The following is a 6,777-nucleotide window of genomic DNA, read 5'->3' on the forward strand; positions in this document are numbered from 1 at the left end:
GGATGCTGCCTCATCCGTTGGGTTTGGGGGGTTTCTTTCAGGGAGAAAGAGAAGTTCATGTAAGATGATAGAAGACAGTCTAATCACCCAATCAAGCACATCAGCATCTATGTCTCACCGTGGCGTAATTAAACTGCTAATTAAGCTATATATTAAGCTATCCGCAATGAAGGTCTATGGGACGCCCTGCCCGTAGAAGCCTGACGGTCAAGGGGTACCCTGTACGTAATATAGCGACGGGGAGGGGCCCTGACCGTCCGTCAATATGTGACGGGATGGGAGTGAGAACGTGTTGCACATACACACACACACACACACACACACACACACACACACACACACACACACACACACACACACACACACACACACACACACACACACACACACACACACACACACACACACACACACACACACACACACACACACACACACACACACACACACACACACACACACACACACACACACACACACACGTTCTCACTCCCATCCCGTCACATATTGACGGACGGCCAGGGCCTCTCCCCGTCGCTATATTACGTACAGTACAGGGTACTCCTTGACCGTCAGGCTTCTACGGGCAGGGCATCCCATAGACCTTCATTGCGGACAGCGGACCCCTTGACCGTCAGGCTTCTACGGCCAGGGTGTCCCATAGATAGACCTTCATAGACCACGTGATCAACAACAATGGCCGACCTTCGTGTTATTCTCGGTGGAAAATGCCTATTTTAAGGTTCATTTGGCCATTAAAATGCGTTTTGATGTCATTTTATGCGAGTAATGAGTTTTTATTTCTGATTATTTGTGCAGTATATGTACATGATGTTTAGTTTGCTAGTTATGACGAAGATTACTTCATGAATGTGGACACATTCATGGTTGCTAAAGTTTTTTTGGTGGAAATGTGTTTTTTCACAGCAAAGTCACCCTCTGTACTTGGACTTATTGGGAGAATCTAAAGGCAAGAACATCCCAAATATTATATTATATATCTTTATTTTAGAACTTTAGTGTAGCCGTCTGTGAGGAAAATAAATGGGGCTCAGAGCCTCGTATTTTTAAAATCTTTTTTTCCTTCTAATTTGTTATTCTTTTCAAAATAACACACTGTTATTTTCTCACCAATAACACACAATTATCCTTGCTTTTATTTATTGGTTTAATTCCATAATCTCGGGCTGCAGTCGAATAGTCCAAAAATCAGCTCCTAAATTCTAACCCTATCGTCTATTCCTTGACCTCTGAGTGAAACGTCACGGGGTTAAGGGATAGTGGACAGGAGAATTCAAAAGGACTTAGGAGAAGAGACTGCGGTACTTTAGAGAATCCGAATGCACTTTCACTATCCAACGTGTTTATGATGCGCCAGCGGGCCTCATGAATGTGCGTCTGCTGCTGTGGGGGAACTATGGAAACTACAGTTTTCTATACAGCGGACTACAACATGGATGTTTAATAAGAACGAGGGACTACTGTAAACTCATCTAGAGACTCTGCACCGTGCTCTGATGCTGTTTCTTTGCATTATGAACGTGGACAACAGAGAAACATATTCTTTATGACCAAAGTTGGAATTGAAATAAAAAAGGAAAGTGAAACTTATGCTCGTCACCCTTTCCCTCCGGTCCACATTAATACCAATGATCCCAATACGTATGATTGTATGAACTAAAGATCTTAAAATCAATAAAAATGTATTTATTATAAACGTTAGTCCTTAACATCTATCACTGTGTATATCACCATTCAAACATCTTTTAAAAGTTGAACAAACTCCATACAGCTCAGTAAAGACTGTGAAATGTTGACTTTATTTGATAATTTCAGTAAAAACTAACGTTCATATTTCTCTTTTTGATTATAATACTGATGAACGTTCAAAACAAAGCACTTTGGCAACTTACCACCTATGTTTTAAAATGCTTAATAAGCACCGTAACTTTCATGATATCATTTCTTGGTCATAATCGGTTGTTTCCGTGAACGACTGTTGAGTGACGGCAAATGCTGCGGCTGCAAGGCATTGTGGGGCAGTATTTTCGCTTCTCCTGTCGGTTAGGGAGGTCCAGTGGTTCCTAAGCTAAAGGAGGTTATAAAGGAAGTTTGAAACCTCCTTTCCTATCATTCTCATCATTCTAGAGAATTCGAACGGCACTTATCATGGCTGCCACTGAGGGACTTCCGGGTCATTTCACTCCTTTAGGAAGGTTCCTAAGCTAAATGGACTATTCAACTTCAGCCTCGGGCTTTTTTGGCGTTCGTCAGGAACTGAATTTCAAAATAAAAATAAACGGAAACAGACTTAGGCCTATAAGGGACATTTCGAGCATCATTGCGATTGTCAACATTTTTGAGTTTAGGATGGCCGAAGACACTACACTACCCATAATCCCCAGCTATCGTTTAGGACTACAGTCCCCGTGATTAATCATAAAGGTCTGGGATTAGGATGTTGGAGTGGCAGTGCGCCAAGGTTATGCCGAGCGTCAAACAGCTGTTTGAAATGGAACGAAACCATGCCAGACTATCCAAAACTGGAATCGAACGCCCCCCCAGAACTACACACTACACTATTGTGTTTCGCAAAATGTTCTATGGGACGTCTCTACTGTACGTTTTCGTTTTTCCCACAATTAGAAGTTGCCAGTATTAAACACATTGGTGTTATCAAATGTAAAACATATAATTAATAAATGGGTGACAATCGCTGTCCATAATGCGCAGCATTAATATATAGCATTAATATATACCCACATGACAGCTCATTGATACTTTGTAATTCTACTCCACTACAATTCAGAGGTTAACCTGGTATTTTTACTCCACTACACTTATTTGAGTTACTTTGCAGATTCTGATTAATGATGTGAAATATAAACAACCCTTAAATCAGACTTTAGTTACACCTGAGTAAAATTCAGGTAAGGTGATTGTCAAGTGCCAACAATCAGGAGAGATATTTGATAGTTGGTGCTTGAGAAGACTAAACATGTATCTGCAATTGACATGAATGGAAATTCTCTACTAATAGTTAATTAAAGACTGTATATTATGGCTATTTTGCACATCCCTTTCAAGATTTCAAGATTTTCAAAGGTTTATTGACATAATCATATACACAACTACGGTGTAGTTATGCAATGAATGAAAAACTTGGGTCACAGGTTCCTCAACAGTGCATTACAAGACATCTATCAATATGTGTTTACCTCCACCATTAAACTGTCATATTCTGCACATTTCTTATTCTATCTATCTACATAAGAGTATAATCCATATGTATAATATCAGTTAAAATAAGTGCTTCAACATAGTTAACATTGCAGGAAAGCAATATATTAGACGTTAAGTACTTTGTCAGGCTTAATATTTATCTGTAGATAGATACCCCCAACGTTTATTTCTTATTTAAAAGAAGACCTTAATCTGGTATTTAATGTTTAAATAAAGGTTAATTCTTCTTTCTGTTTTGCACCTCCTCCTATTAATATCTTTGTACATCCTGCACTAAACTGTTTTATTGTAGAGATCACTTATAGTATCTTCTTGATTTTTTATATTCTATATTTCTATCACAGACCTTCTACTTTCCCCCTATGAAAGTATGTACTCTTAATATTTTTTTAATCAAATATAACACATAAAAACAATAATTCAATAACGTGCTTTAACCACTAGGCGGTGCACACAAGGTACACACAGCCATAATAACTTTGTATTATTAGTGTAGGACACTTGTATGTATAACATCTGAAGATGTGTAGTTTTATTCATGCTTTCACATAATTTTACAGCATATTGCTGTACTATTTCAGACTCAGTATTTAAATTCTTACATTCAAAATTCAATCCAATTCAAATCAGTAATATCTTTAAAAACTACAAGTCCTTTTATATCAGCTGTGCACCGTTATGGTGTAAATATAACCTATCTATGAATTATCTCAAATGTAAAAGTCAGCCGAATTAGTGTTGATACTGCAAGGAGACGTATTGTGTGAAGAGAAATTGAAGATGTTGTTTAATTGTTGATATATTTATGATCCACATCAAGTATTCAGTTTCGGCGGCATTTCTTCAGTTTTTTCAAAGGTCTTCTCATCAGGGCTCTATAAATAAAGAACTACGGCAGATCTTTAATATTTAATGCAGCCGAACCGTGTATTACAATGCCGTTATGTGATGACTTTCAAAGAGAAAAGCAAGAGCACTTGGAATTAAGTATTATTTTATTCTTTTAAAATGTTTTCCAGATTTCATATAATATAAACACCAATTTCCCAGCATGCATTGCGGCTAAAACAGCGTAGCTGAGGATCTTGGGTAATCACTCGAAATGCCTACGTCTGTTTCCGGTTATTTTTATTTTGAAATTCAGTTCCTGACGAACCTCAAAAGACCTCATGAAAGGAAAACCAAGAAGTGAGGATACCCGGCCCGGAGGAAGCCCGGGGTCCCTTTCTGGAGCCAGGCCCAGAAGGAGGACTCGTCGGCGAACGTCTGGTGGCCGGGCTTGCCACGGAGCCCGGCCGGGCCCAGCCCGAAAAGGCAACGTGGGCAACACCTCCGCTTCTCCCTCCCGCGGGCCCACCACCTACGGGAAACAACGATGGGGTCGGGTGCGCTGCCAGAAGGGTGGCAGTGAAAGCGGAGGGTCTCGACCGACCAGACCCGGGCGGCAGAAGCTGGCTTTGGGGACGTGGAACGTCACCTCTCTGGGGGGGAAGGAGCCGGAGTTTGTGCGGGAGGTGGAGCGGTACCAGTTGGATCTGGTTGGGCTCACCTCTACGCACAGCGTCGGCTCTGGAACCTTACTTCTGGATAGGGGTTGGACTCTATTCTTCTCCGGAGTTGCTCAAGGTGTGAGGCGCCGGGCGGGTGTGGGGATACTCGCAAGTCCCCGGTTAGGTGCTTCGTTGTTGGAGTTTACCCCAGTGGACGAGAGGGTCGCCTCCCTACGCCTGCGGGTTATGGGGGGGAAAACTCTGACTGTTGTGTGTGCTTATGCACCCAACAGCAGTTCAGAGTATACGGCCTTCTTGGAGACCCTGGAAAGAGTTCTGTATGGGGCTCCTGAAGGGGACTCTTTAATCTTGATGGGAGACTGCAACGCACATGTGGGCAATGATGGAGACACTTGGAGGGGCGTGATTGGGAGGAACGGCTCCCCTGATCTGAACCGGAGTGGTGGTTTGTTACTGGACTTCTGTGCTAGTCATGGATTGGCCATAACAAACACCATGTTCGAACATAAGGATGCTCATAAGTGTACGTGGTACCAGAGCACCCTAGGCAGAAGGTCCATGATCGATTTCGTTATTGTATCATCGGACCTGAGGCCGTATGTTTTGGACACTCGGGTAAAGAGAGGGGCGGAGTTGTCAACTGATCACCATCTGGTGGTGAGTTGGGTCGAGTGGCAGGGGAAGCCTCTGGATAGACCTGGTAAGCCCAAACGTGTAGTTCGGGTGAACTGGGAACGTCTGGAGGAGGCCCAAGTTCAGGAGGCCTTCAACTCGCACCTCCGGCGGAGCTTTTCGTGCATTCCTGTGGAGGTTGGGGACATTGAACCAGAGTGGTCGGTGTTCAAAGCCTCTATTGCCGAAGCCGCGGCGGGGAGCTGTGGTCTCAAGGTCCTAGGTGCCTCAAGGGGCGGTAACCCTCGAACCTCCTGGTGGACACTGGTGGTCAGGGAAGCCGTCCGACTGAAGAAGGAGGCCTTCAGGGATTTGTTATCCCGGGGGACTCCCGAGGCAGTTGCAAGGTACCGACAGGCCCGAAGGGCAGCAGCCTCATCTGTGGCCGAGGCAAAGCAGCGGGTGTGGGAGAAGTTCGGAGAAGACATGGAGAAGGACTTTCGGGCGGCACCAAAGTTGTTCTGGAAAACTGTCCGACACCTCAGGAGGCGGAAGCAGGGAACCATCCAAGCTGTGTACAGTAAGGATGGGACGTTGTTGACCTCAACTGATGGAGTATTAGGGCGTTGGAAGGAACACTTTGAGGAACTCCTGAACCCGACAACTCCGCCCTCTATGTTAGAGGCAGAGCTGGAGTATGACGGGGGATCAACACCAATCTCCCGGGGGGAGGTCACTGAGGTCGTCAAACAACTCCACAGTGGCAAAGCCCCGGGGGTGGATGAGATCCGCCCGGAAATGCTGAAGGCTCTGGGTGTTGAGGAACTGTCATGGTTGACACGTCTCATCAACGTTGCGTGGAAGTCGGAAACAGTACCGAAGGAGTGGCAGACCGGGGTGGTGGTTCCCCTTTTTAAAAAGGGGGATCAGAGGGTGTGTGCCAATTACAGAGGCATCACACTACTCAGCCTCCCCGGGAAAGTTTACTCCAAGGTACTCGAAAGGAGGGTCAGGCCGATTGTCGAACCTCAGATTGAGGAGGAACAATGCGGATTCCGTCCTGGTCGTGGAACGACGGATCAGCTTTTTACTCTCGCAAGGATCCTGGAGGGGGCCTGGGAGTACGCTTATCCGGTCTACATGTGTTTTGTAGACTTGGAGAAGGCTATGACCGAGTTCCCAGGGAGTTACTGTGGGAGGTGCTGCGGGAGTATGGGGTGAGGGGGTCTCTACTCAGGGCCATCCAATCTCTGTACTCCCAAAGCGAGAGCTGTGTCCGGGTCCTCGGCAGTAAGTCGGACCCATTTCCGGTGAGGGTTGGCCTCCGCCAGGGCTGCGCTTTGTCACCAATCCTGTTTGTAATATACATGGATCGGATTTCGAGGCGTAGTCGTGGGGGAGGGGGTCTGCA

This window comes from Pseudochaenichthys georgianus, chromosome 20 (genome assembly GCF_902827115.2).
Source record: "Pseudochaenichthys georgianus chromosome 20, fPseGeo1.2, whole genome shotgun sequence".
Classification (NCBI taxonomy): Eukaryota; Metazoa; Chordata; class Actinopteri; order Perciformes; family Channichthyidae; genus Pseudochaenichthys; species Pseudochaenichthys georgianus.